The sequence below is a fragment of the Labrus bergylta genome, chromosome 5 (genome assembly GCF_963930695.1).
Source record: "Labrus bergylta chromosome 5, fLabBer1.1, whole genome shotgun sequence".
NCBI classification, from domain to species: Eukaryota; Metazoa; Chordata; class Actinopteri; order Labriformes; family Labridae; genus Labrus; species Labrus bergylta.
In genome coordinates this window covers 32,420,168-32,433,985 of record NC_089199.1, presented here as the reverse complement: position 1 = coordinate 32,433,985, position 13,818 = coordinate 32,420,168, and the positions used below count along the sequence as shown (strand labels likewise).

Below are 13,818 nucleotides of genomic sequence, written 5' to 3'. Positions count from 1 at the left end.
GTGAGCAAGAGGACAAATGGCCGAACGCGTCGATGTGATTTTCATGTCTGGGATCCAAGAAATGTGGAAACCACAGCGATTTGAAAAGTTAGTCCCAAGAGGTGTGGTCAGTGAAGTCAGGCCTAAGTTTAACATTAGCCCAGATGGCGATTTCTCGGGATCGCCTGCCGCTTTGAAGCTCACGGTGGAAAAAGCTTTTCTCCAATTGTCCTGAAAACTCAATATGTCAGGGAGGACAAGTTTTCCTACATTTTGAGGGTAAATTTATGTTTGTGGGGTGAAGATTGTGGTCAGGAGAGCAATTTGTTCGGGAGATTTTGAAACTATTTCAGAACTCTGTCACACTCTACTGATGATGTCACTCACTCTAAAATGTGAGAAAAGTTCAAAACTTCACCCAACAGTTGGAGGTACAGTTTGAAAAGTATAAAAGGTAGCAAGACAAGTGAAAGTAATATGAATAGAGGACAAGTGTGTGAACATTTTAAAGCAAAAATGGAGTCTCTAGGCAGAACACAGCCAGAGTTATGAGGCTGAGAAAAACGTGAAAATTTTGAAAATTTTCCCATTCATTTCAATGGGGCCAAATTTTGGACAAAAACTTAAATAACTTTAAAAATAAAAGTAGTAAAAACTACAAAAGTCATAGCCATCATGTCCCGAAGAGGCCGCATAGTTTGATACTTGAATGGTGGACGTAGCACAAACGCTCTAGGAGGAGAAGCGGTCCAAAAAACGCACGGAAGTAGAATAATAATAATAACTAGAAATTGCATTTACCTGCGGAAAATGCGTGTGAATGCTGACGGCTGAAATGTTTTGCAAAACACTGCTGAATGAAGAAGAATCAGCAGAAGATGAAGAAAAAGTAGGAGAAGTAGAAGATTAGGAGTAAAAGTAGGGAAAATACACAGGGGAATGAGACACAGCTGAGACTAACGAGCCACAGGTGAGGACAATCACACAGAGGCAGACAATGAGAAAAAAGGGGAAAACGTCTCCCTATTGGGTGCTCATTTTAAGGGCTTAAATTAAGAGTTGGTGGCTAAACGATGATTTTGTGAGCAAGAGGACAAACGGCCGAACGCGTCGATGTGATTTTCATGTCTGGGGTCCAAGAAATGTGGAAACCACAGCGATTTAAAAAGTTAGTCCCAAGAGGTGTGGTCAGTGAAGTCAGGCCTAAGTTTAACATTAGCCCAGATGGAGATTTCTCGGGACCGCCTGCCGCTTTGAAGCTCACGGTGGAAAAAGCTTTTCTCCAATTGTCCTGAAAACTCAATATGTCAGAGAGGACAAGTTTTCCTACATTTTGAGGGTAAATTTACGTGTGTGGGGCGAAGATTGTGGTCAGGAGAGCAATTTGTTCGGGAGATTTTGAAACTATTTCAGAACTCTGTCGCACTCTACTGATGATGTCACTCACTCTAAAATGTGAGAAAAGTTCAAAACCTCACCCAACAGTTGGAGGTACAGTTTGAAAAGTATAAAAGGTAGCAAGACAAGTGAAAGTAATATGAATAGAGGACAAGTGTGTGAACATTTTAAAGCAAAAATGGAGTCTCTAGGCAGAACACAGCCAGAGTTGTGAGGCTGAGAAAAAAGTGTAAAAATGTGGAAAAGTTGAAAATTTCCCCATTCATTTCAATGGGGCCAAATTTTGGACAAAAACTTAAATAACTTTAAAAATAAAAGTAGTAGAAACTACAAAAGTCATAGCCATCATGTCCCGAAGAAGCCGGATAGTTTGATACTTGAATGGTGGACGTCGCACAAACGGTCTAGGAGGAGAAGCGGTCCAAAAAACGCACGGAAGTAGAAGAATAATAATAAATTTTTTTGCAGTAGAATAACAATAGTGTGAATGCTTCCAGCATCTATAAAACAATAAAGATGACATGACACTGATTTGTATACGTAACAGATGTAGACTCTCTGTCTAGCAAACAGTTGCTGACAACATATAGTTGGCTCCTCTCCTCCTCTCACAATTTAAAGATATGTCCACAAAATTATCAAGATGAAAATACGTACTAACAATGTTCATGTTAAAGTAAACACTCTGTGAGGCAGATATCTGCAGGATGTCCACCTCAAGTTCTTTTAAAGAACTGGATCACATTTAAGCTTTACACACTGACTTTGAGATATTTTACAAAGTGCAGTACAGAGCTTCTCCAGCAGGTGTCCACAGAGCTCTTTAAAACTTCTCCAAAGTTATAAATGTATTTCATCAAATCTTTAATATAGATTCAATCTCCTCAAGTGTTCAGTTTGACTTTGAAAATATCTTCTCTGTATCTGAATAAATACTCACATATCTTTAATGATCAATAATAGTTTTCTCAACATGGTAATAAAGTGTATTTACAGATGGGGCCGATAGTCTCCTTAGATGGACTCAGGTCGAGTTAATGGATGAAGATCTGTCCAGTGTACGGGGGCCACAAATGACTTTAAACTATAAGCCATGTTAAATGATGCATCTATTTTATTACCTAACTCATATCTAGTTTGTTCAAAACAAACATGAAACAAAAATCTAAAGATGATCATGATCTTCATTCATTTTAATTTGATTTATTTTCTGCACAAACGAGATGTGACATGTTATTCAGAGAGTTTTTAAGGGGAGATTTGGGCGAGAGAGAGAGAGAGAGAGACACAGAGAGAGAGAGAGAGAGAGACAAAGAGAGAGAGAGACTGAGAGACAGAGAGAGAGAGAGAGAGAGAGAGAGACAGACAGAGAGAGAGAGACAGAGAGAGAGAGAGAGAGAGACAGAGAGAGAGAGAGAGAGAGAGAGACAGACAGAGAGAGAGAGAGAGAGACAGAGAGAGAGAGAGAGAGAGACAGACAGAGAGAGAGAGACAGAGAGAGAGAGAGAGAGAGAGAGACAGAGAGAGAGAGAGAGAGACAGACAGAGAGAGAGAGAGAGAGAGAGTGAGTGCAGGAAAGATGACACAGGTCGGGTTTGAACCTGGGCCATCACTTCGAGGACTAAAGCCTGTGTACATGGGGAGGGCAAACCAACCACTTGTCCACCAGCAGACTGAAGCTTTTTATTCACGTTTTAGATGGATTTAATATAACTGTATAAAATGTATTTTTTATTGATCACAGTGATGATAAGCCCTATAAGCCATGCTAATAACATCACACAAGCACTCTAACCTTCATTTTTCTTTTTTCTTTCAGACTGTATCTTAAAGGACAGAACGAAGGAGGAGGAGCCAGGTGAGTCCTGATGACGTCATCCTCTGCCGATCACACACCTGATACCACTCACAAATATTTAAGATATATATGATTCATTTTATTGAACATTATCCTTCAGTTTGTGACGTAAAGACTCACAACACTTCAGTTAAAACTAAAGGAATCATAACTCATTAAATATGTTTCAGTTGAATTTATAATAATAAAATCATTTTTGTTAGTTGATATAACCACGTGTCCTCCACACCTAGCAGCTCTGATGAACGGGCTTCAGGTCAGGTGGTTTACAGGGTCCTTCAACATGTCATAGCCTGCTGGGACAAATAACGGGATCTTTTATTCACACATGTAGTTCACTTTATTTCCCTGTTTATTCCTCTTTTTATAAACATATTTAATCAGATATGTGTTGAACAAGAGAATCACATTTTATGTTTCTGCTGCTGTAAATAACCTGAATAATTTATTATTTATACTTTGTACACAGGTGCATGTCCAAAGCCATCTGTCGCCTCACTTAAGGAATCAAAGGACTGGTCTCTGCTGCAGTGTGAAGTTAAAGGAGCTTCTCCTCGACCTAAAGTGGAGTGGATGGACAGTTCTGGAAACATCCTTCATGCTAAAGAACCACAGGTCACAGAAAGAGGAGGCAGCTACGACATCATCCTCCAAACCACTGTGACCAAGAACGACAACTACAGCTGTGTGCTCACACAGAATGAGATCTGTCATCAGATTTCCTCTAAGATCTCTGTGTACATCCACGGTGAGATTCTTCCTTTCAGTGATTTATTGTGAATATAATTTAAAACATACTGTGTTCTGACTGAACTCTGAGTATTTTATCTAAAAGCAGTTTAAAAAAAGGATGAAGTCACGTTGACCCATCAGGTAAATGTTTCCACCTGAGAGAAAAATGTAAATCTAAACTGTGACTCTGTTTGATTTATTACCATTAATAGGAGAGATGATGAACAGGGACAGGTAATAAATAAACTATCACACATAAACAAAGTCCCAGTGAGCTGTAGTGAACATCTGTGTTGTCATTCTATCAGCTGATTGTGCTGAATAAACACAAATGATACAAACAGTCACAGGATGAAATGAGGAGCAGGAGAAAGTGAGACTATACAGCGCTTTTCTTTTTTCACTCTTTTGGAAGAATGGTTAGACCGGCCCGGGATTCACTGCCTGCGCTCTGTGCAGCTCGTGACCGTTGCTTCGCTGACATTCACTGAACAGCTGGTGATCTGTGCTTTGTGCAGTGACATGCGCACGTTACCACGTTTAGAAAAATAAACTAATAAACGTTTAAACTGTTGGTGATTTTTCTGAATGTTTAACGTTAAAACGTTTAGAAGTCACACCTCTACTGTGATAGCTGCACGACCATAGACTGTCTGCACGCCACCTCTGCCATCTCCGTGCTCTAATCAACCTGCTGCTGCATGTTTCCTGTTCTCCAGTTTGTTCTTCTCCACTCTTTAGTTCAACTACACGTAACATTGATAGAAAGACACATATATACTCTGCTGCTCCGTCCAACACTTCCTCGTTGTTTTTTTAACTTCTTTTGATCTCAGTAACTGTAAATTCCGTGTTGCTGGTCTGATACGTCATCAGGAGCGCCCCCTGAAGTCTGAATTACGACCTGGAACCTCTGAGAACCTTCAGTAGCCGAGTCCAGATCCAATATGGCTGCTACTTCCATCAACAGGGATCTTTAATCTGTAACTGCTTACAGGGCTCAACATTATAACTGGCCCGCTGGCCCGGATGAATGATTGATAGAGTCCGGGCCAGCTGATTGCATGTTCAGCTGGCCCGCTCGGGCCAGTTCAAATACTACCTGAAAGAAAAAAATAGACAGTAACACGTTCTCAATTTCACAGCGCTATCCTGTTATACCGGTGTTTTGTCAGTTATCATTTTAAAAACGTTGCGCTAATAACTGCTACAGCATCAACGTATTGAATCAATGTACAGTTGAAAGGCAGCCGACGGCTTCACTGCTGTCACTCCCGCGAGCGTGCTCACTACTCTCGAGTAGTACACTCACACACAGATCTTAGCACAGGTTTTGTCTGATAAAACACACGTTTGGTAAAACGTTTTTTAAAACCATCAGATCAAGACAAAAGCTGAGCTAAAATCAGCATTCGAAGAAAAAACATCATCGGAAGAGTCGAGAGTGACAAGTAGCAGCCCTCGACCAAGACAACATATGAGGAAGCGTGAAGATCAACTGATGCAATTTATTTATTTCATTTCGAGCACCGTGAAACTAGAAAAAAGGCAAAATAAAGCCAAAATTAACATTCAGGAAACAGTGTGTTCAATACATTACAGATATATAAATATTTACGATTCATTCCTAAACAAACTTTTCACAGTACAACATTTTACTTTAAACAAACACAAACAATAACATCCACATCACAACAGGCCTGATTCAAACAAACAAACATCACATTAAACACTTAAATCACAACAATATTGCACAATCCCTTATAGTAGCAAACCTTCCAATTCATTCATAAATCATTCAATCAACACCTTCCCAAATTACGCACGTACCTCGCTCCGCTTGCCAAGGGTGCAAACTTTCATCTTTGGACACAGCGAGCTCCATAAACCTTCGAACCTTCATGCTTAATGGTAAACCATAAAACCCTGTTTTAGTATCGCGTTTAGAGCAAACAAACAAAAATTGACCATTACAAACAAATCAGCCGTGCACATACCGTAACTCCGCTCAAGCCCCCCTGCCTGCTCGCCGTGAGTGACAAGCAGAGTGTGACGCGTGCGCTAAAATGTGTAATTCATTTTCCGGGGTGGAGCAACAACAAACAACCCAAATAGGCTCCTTTGGCCACTAGATGTGTGTAAAGATCCAGATGTTGACGAGCAGGAGGTGAAGATGGTCCTTTGGGTGCTCAGAGTGTGCTCACATGTAAACAGTGTGAAGTGGATTCAAAGTTTGTCGGTGCTGATGAGCAGCTCGTCTCAGAAACAGGACGAAGCTCCAACATCAGCCTCCTCACTGCTGAGAGCCAAAAACCAAAAGGAGGCTGAGAGCCGAGCAGGAGGAGACTGAGCATCAGAGCAGAGCTGACGTCACACTGCTCACACACACACACACACACACAGAGACACACACACACACACACACACACACACAGACACACAGAGACACACACACACACACACACACACACAGAGACACAGAGACACACACACATATACACACACACACACACAGAGACACAAACACACAGAGAGACACACACCCACATATACACACACACACACAGACACAAACACACAGAGAGACACACACAAACACACAGAGAGACACACAGACACACACACACACTCACACACACACACACACACACACAGACACACAGACACACACAGACACACACAGACACACACACACAGACACACAGACACACACAGACACACACACACAGACACACAGACACACACAGACACACACAGACACACAGACACACACACACACACACACACACACACACACACACACCTGCTGTTCTCTGTGTGTCCAATGTGACGTCCAGTCTGATCTGAGTGTGATATGAAACTACACTCTGAGTGATACACAAACTTTTTGTTTCTGTTTCAGGTTCCTCTGCTGGATATCGTGATATCTTTGGTCTGAGAATTACTTTGGTTGGTTTAGTTTTTGTGGCTGTTGTGCTGGGTTTTGCATAAAGCGTCACTGTATAAATCGTAAAAAGGTAAGATTAAATCATTTGCATCAGCATGTCCATGATAAAAAACAACTCTCTAAATGTCTTCTTTTAGAGTCTTGACAGTAGATTTATCTCCTCAGTCGTGCAGTCTGTTTTTTTACTCTCAGTCAGATTCTTGAAAATTATGTTTTTCTTCCCACAGGTTCAAATGCAGATTCAGTCTTCCAGTGGACTCTTGCAGCCATCTAAAACAACTCTGTGAAGTATGTGTGACCTTAAGTATTACTGGATTACATGGAGGGCAGAGGGGTGGCTCTGAATCAAGTTCAACATAAAGTTAGAGAGTATTTAGAGCTGTATTGGGCTTTATGAAAGTGTTCATCAACTTGTTAACTCAGGCTTTCTGCTTCAGGCTCTGAGCATCGACGCTTCTTCTGCACAAAATGGAATGATCACAGGCTGTCTGCTTCTGTCAGTTTATATATAACTTTAGTTTGAAGTTGTAACGTTTTTTTATTTTATTATTGTGTCACATACATTTATATGCCCAGCCCGCGTGGGCTTATGTGACACCGTAAATTAAAATGTTCCAGGATCAGAGTGCACTCAGTAAACTATATTCATTGTCAAGAAACAAAAAGAGAAAGTCAAACTAATTAAACAGAATATCCTGTCTTCTATTCCAGGTGTTTGAAAATGTTCAAACTTCAGAGAGTTATGCAACTGTTGAATTTGTTTTTACCATATATGTTATTTTTCTTTTATTATCACTTAATCTTTTTGTCATTTCATTCATATCATATAGTCAATACGACTTAGGTTTTTTTTTGTGCTTTTACATATCCTGTCAATCCTACACACACCCGCGGTGCCTATGCACCTGTGAGGTCAGGATAAGTGTGCCATACATTGAGCAAAACCACATACGAGCTCGTAGGTGTATAGCGTTTCTGTGAATCTGCCTGGTTCAAGCTAAAAACCACATATGAACTTAGTATCACCTGTGTTACCTTGTATGCTTTGACATTAAAACCACATATGAACTTAGTATCACCTGTGTTACCTTAATGCTTTGACATTAAAACCACATATGAACTTAGTATCACCTGTGTTACCTTAATGCTTTGACATTAAAACCACATATGAACTTAGTATCACCTGTGTTACCTTGTATGATTTGACATTAAAACCACATATGAACTTAGTATCACCTGTGTTACCTTAATGCTTTGACATTAAAACTACATATGAACTTAGTATCACCTGTGTTACCTTGTATGATTTGACATTAAAACCACATATGAACTTAGTATCACCTGTGGATGTATCACGTTTCTGTGAATATGAATTGTTGAGGTTTTACAGAATCTTGGAAAAGAGACCGTCTGGCTATAAACACGTTGTGGAAAAGCTGATCGAGGTTCTTCTTTACTTTTCTAAAGGACTCCACGTCACTCTGACTTTTGAATCCCCATTTTGGGACTTAGTCTCTGAGACCAAGATCTTTTAAAACCTCAAGTGTCTACACTCTCAGGTTTAGACTTTGGTCTTTGTGTTTTGCTTTTACTTTTTACATTTTTATATTTTTACTTTTACTGTTTTGTATTTTCATTTGGAATATCATCTGAAGTTTTTTAAATAAATTTTCGGAAACTTTTTGAAATCATTTTCTGACTGAAATCATTCACACCACAAAGACTGGAGTCTCCCTTAAGGACCCCGTGAACCTCGGAAGGTAAGCTTGAGCAGTCACACCACGGCACACTTCTACTGACTTTTACTACACACCTCATACACACCTAACATCCCAGTAGGGAGAGATTACAGTTATTCCCTCTCCGGGGGGTAATCTAGAGTCCTGTACCAGGGGTTATTCTTGAATCTAATTATTCTAGAAATGAATGTTAGGCAGATAATCCTGGAGCTGTGATTATAACAAGTCCTCTCTCCTCCAAAAGGTGTTAGCGGAGTAATTTTACAAAGCTCCTGGTACTAGGAAAGAGGAGACTAGCGGCTGGTAGGGAGTGAGCTCTCACTTAGTTCTAGGAAAGAGGAGACTAGTTAACTAATGGGTGGTGAGCTTCAGTGAGCTGTAGTAAAGTTATTCACCCCTTTTTGCATGTCCAGGACATGTTACAAAACAAAATGAGCAAGTTTAAACACATCAAACTTAAACAGCCATTCCAGTTTTTACACATCTGTCCTCCACAATATTTCAGAATTTTGACGAGCTACTTTTTTTTTGTATTTTGTGATGGACTTTTAACACATTTTTATGTAAAAGACTTGTCTTTTTTTTTCTTTTTTTTTTACCTTTTTTAGTGTTTGACCAAATCAAAGTCAAATACCTTTATTAATTAGATTTTATCTGTGGTAGCATCTATTATCACTTATTGATCGTGTTCTCTATGATTTTACCGCCAATCCAGCTATTGAATTAAAATGGAACAGGTTGAAAAAGGAGCTAATTAAACTTAACTTACAATAAAGTTCCAGTTTTATTAAAGTGTCTCAAAACAATATGAAATCTCTCTCCAGTCCAACATGTTAAAGTGTCTTTGAGCGACACACTGAACCCGTGCCATTAAAAAGTGCTTTATAACTGCTGTAAACATAAATAATCAAAGTGCTTTATAACTGCTGTAAACATAAATAATCAAAGTGCTTTATAACTGCTGTAAACATAAATAATCAAAGTGCTTTATAACTGCTGTAAACATAAATAATCAAAGTGCTTTATAACTGCTGTAAACATAAATAATCAAAGTGCTTTATAACTGCTGTAAACATAAATAATCAAAGTGCTTGTAGCTCTGAAAGGTTCAGAATAACCAACATGTAGAATTAAAACCATAAAATTTCAGTTTATGCTGAAAATAAATGATGAGTGAATATTTTGCAGCTGAAGTCAAATATAATGTGATGAAGGTTTTATTTTTGTGTTACTGATATTAATAATGATGAGTCTGTGTGAAGTGAACATTAGAACCTTCAGGATTTATTAACCAGCGACCCCTCTCATCCCCTGCACTCCCAGTTTAGGTTTCAGACGCTTCAGACTGCCACGAGTCACAGACCATGATTACAAACAATCACTGGTCCCAAGTGTGATTCCATTATTACATTTATAAAGTCAAAAAAACATAGCCCTCCATACCCCCAAACTTTACTGCTCAGAAAATGTTGTCTTGTTTGTCATCATGTTTTCTTTGTTGTGAAGACAAAGACAGTTTTCCACATGGTGACAAAGAAAGTCCTAACCTGTTTGAGGACTGTTGATTCAGACTGCTTTAGTTTGAGCCCGGTGTAAACTGGACTCTGACTGTTTCCTGTTGTTGACTGAGAGGTTTGACTTCATCAACGTTCATGTCTGTTCACGCTGTAGACTGATGATGATGATGATGATGATGATGATGATCTTGGAGGTATCAAGTCTTCTGTGTCTTCTGACTGTCGAACACTGAAGTGATTTTTACTGACAAGAAACAAACAAAGCAGCTGCTCTCAGAGTTTAATTCACACACTTTAACTTTTGTCCTCTGACTTGATTTGAGGATAACAAGAGGAAACTTTACAGACTGAATAACGTGAGCAGTGTAAATAAATACTACACGCTGTAGGCTTTTATGAAAATGTAAATGTTAGGAAGGGTTCAAATTTATTGGGTGACTATCACCATGGGCCTCGGGTCAGGATGCATGAACTTCAGTTATGGTTTATTTCTTTAAATTCAAGTCAAAGGTTCAATAAAGGGGGAAACAAAAATGAAATAAACACACATAGTTCAAACTTCAGAGTGAAGGTGAAGAGGAGCGAGAGCAGTCTTTAAATGAGCAGTGATCAGGTGAATTCTGATAGAGGACAAACAACAACCAATCAATGAAGGGGAAGGAGAAACCAGGAAGTGAACTGAGGTAGGTGAAGAAGGGAAGTGAGATAAAATAGTGATCTTCACTACAGTAAATTAACTCTAAAAAGACTGTTATAAACTTCCAGGTGGGATTAAGGGTTAAGTGTTGCTTTATGTGTTGATTCAATTATTTAAATATATAAGTTTAGGATAGTTTCAACATAGGAGCTCGACAAACGGGATGTTTTCTAGAGACTTGGCTGCATGAAAACTCGCCATCTGCAGCATTAGAGGTACCTGGCTATCAAATCTTCAGAAGAGATAGAGTGATATCAAAGGGAGGCGGGGTCATGGTTTATGTGAAGGATAGTATTCAATGTAATGAATTAACTTGGTCAAATTGTGAGCTGAATGTATTGGCTTGAATATCACTTTGTCACCACAAATGTCTTTTGTCCTGATTGTAATTTACCGCCCACCCTCTGCAAATAATGCATTTTATGAAAAGTTCCAAAACATGTTTGTAGAGTGCAATTTAAAAAAGAGGTGATAATAATGGGCGATTTTAATGTTAATTGGGAAGATAAGGCGACTAGAAAGAACCTCAAACAAATAACTGATGGTTTAGATCTCTCACAGCTGATCAAGGGTCCAAGAAGAATAACCCAATCCACCAGAACTCAGATTGACTTGGTATTTAGTAACAGACCTGAGAGAATGACTAAATCTCTCAATATGATCACTGGGATATCTGACCACAATCTTATTCTGGTGATCAGAAAATTAACAAAAATGAGATTTAGCCCCTCAATTGCCAAAGAGAATGAATCTCTTAGAATTCCTAAGAACAAGCAGGAATGTTTTAAAAACACTATAAATAGCGTCAATTGGAATGATTTGCTCTTCGGAAAAAACTTGCAGGAGGGCAGTCAAATATTCTCAAGTAAAGTGCATAGTGTCATCACAGAATTCTCCCGTAAGTTTAAGTATAGGAATAAAAAGAACAGTCTTCCCTGGATAAATGCAGATATTTTAAAACTGTTGAAAGAGCGAGATCTGGCACTGAAAATGGCCATTAAGACCAGATTGTTCCACGACAAATTCATTTTGCCATGTTAAGAAATAAGGTGATAGCAGAGTTGAGGAAGGCTAGGGCTGATTCTTTTATGACAATAATTAATGAGGCGAGGGGAAACTCTAAATTAATATGGAGTCAGTTAAAAAAGCTCCTGGGTCAACAAACCAAAGCAGGAAAACAAATTGAACTTAGCCTGAATGGAAACCTGACGAAGGACCCAGCTGAAGTAGCTGGAGCTCTTAATCGATACTTTGTCGATTCTGTAGCAACTATTGCACAGAGCTTCTCTGCTAAGCAGGTTAATCTGTGCTTGGCAAACAAAACAGAGCCAGCTTTTCATTTTGTAAATGTTAGTTAATCAAAGATCACAGAAATTATTAGATCCCTCAAGCCATCAAAAGCAAAAGATGATTTTGGGATGGACACAACAAGGGTTAAGGATCTTGGTGCAGCATTAGCCAAACCCATCACCAAAATCATTAATCTCTCAATATCACAGGGTGAATTCCCAAGGGTGTGGAAATCTGCCGTTATTTCACCAATGTACAAATCTGGTGATCCCCATTCACCCTGCAATTATAGGCCCATCAGCATTCTTCCTAGTATGTCTAAAGTTGCAGAGAAATGGGCGGCTGAGCAAATTATACATCACCTGAACAACAGCTCTTATCACCTGCATCCAATGCAGTTTGGATTCAGAGCCAACCACTCAACAGAGACAGCTAACTGCTTCCTCATTGAAAAAAAATCAAATCACTGCTAGATAACCGTGGCATTGTTGGTGCTGTCTTTCTGGATCTCAGAAAAGCATTTGACACTGTAAATCACAGGGTTCTTGTATCTAAGTTACCCACCTTTAATTTCTCTGCTGATGCACTGAAATGGGTAGAATCATATCTCTCCAACCGCTCTCAAAGTGTGCGAATACTTAATTATCAATCTGACGCCCTCTGCTTGTCCACGGGCGTTCCGCAGGTTTCTATACTGGGCCCACTTTTATTCTGCTTGTATGTAAATGACCTGCCATCTGTGTGTCCTGAGGTTAACATTCAAATGTATGCTGACGATACAGTTTTATATGTGCATGGTTTAACAAAAGCAGAAGTTGCTTCAAAACTAACAACCGCAATGGTCAAAATTACAGCATGGCTTAATCAGTGCTGTCTCCAACTTAGCGTGTCTGAAACTGTTGGTATGTTCTTCACTAAAACAAATGACTCAAACCAGATATCCGATCCAGATATACTTGTGTCAGGAGAAAAACTACAGATTGTAAAAGAATTCAAATACCTTGGCATTATACTTGACTCCAACCTGAACTTTAAAGCACATGTAAAAAAAAGTCTGTAAACAAATTAAATTTAACCTTGCCAACTTCAGATTTATCAGAAACTCCATGTCTACTGAAGCAGCCAACATGTACATGCATTCAATGATTTTCTCATATATGACCTACTGTATGACAAGCTGGTCTCAGGCAAGTCCCACCACATTAAAACCACTACAGTCTTTGAATAAACAGACAACAAAAGTTTTAGACAATAAACCAAAGCAATTCCACCACTGTTCAATCCTCAGAAAATACAACCTCCTGAGCTGGGAGAACATGATTAAACACAAAAATGCTCCTTTATAAAATCTCACATGGTTTGGCCCCTCCCCCACTCAGAGAGTTTGTAAGCATATGAACAAACACACATCACTTCAGGAGGGGTGTCTCAAGAGGCGACTGCATTATTCCTCTAAGGAAGTGTGTTTTTAGTCAGTCGGCCTTTTCTGTTCCAGCCTCACGTGAATGGAACAACATCCCAACAGTTATCAGAGAGAGCAACACATATCGTTCATTTAGTTCACATCTGAAACACTGGCTATTTGATAACCACATCTGCCAGCACTAAACCTGTTCCGCTCGCTGCTGCCCCCTTGTGTCTGGTTGTTGATGAATGTGTGC

At 39.3% G+C, this 13,818-nt stretch overlaps 3 long non-coding RNA genes across 3 annotated transcripts; 1 reads left to right on the top strand and 2 right to left on the bottom strand.

The window, feature by feature from the left end:
- Positions 1–3,292: 3,292 nt before the first annotated feature.
- Positions 3,293–6,003, bottom strand: LOC114921459 (uncharacterized). Its single transcript, XR_003809748.2, has 3 exons — positions 5,965–6,003; positions 5,798–5,871; positions 3,293–3,528 (listed from the first exon to the last, which is right to left on the bottom strand). It is a non-coding gene; the product is annotated as an uncharacterized lncRNA (long non-coding RNA).
- A 700-nt stretch (positions 6,004–6,703) lies between these two features.
- On the top strand, positions 6,704–8,602 carry LOC114917297 (uncharacterized). The gene is made up of 2 exons (XR_003806028.2): positions 6,704–6,984; positions 7,142–8,602. It is a non-coding gene; the product is annotated as an uncharacterized lncRNA (long non-coding RNA).
- LOC136179305 (uncharacterized) lies at positions 7,858–8,311 on the bottom strand. The gene is made up of 3 exons (XR_010666467.1): positions 8,212–8,311; positions 8,055–8,159; positions 7,858–7,949 (listed from the first exon to the last, which is right to left on the bottom strand). It is a non-coding gene; the product is annotated as an uncharacterized lncRNA (long non-coding RNA).
- Positions 8,603–13,818: the final 5,216 nt, after the last annotated feature.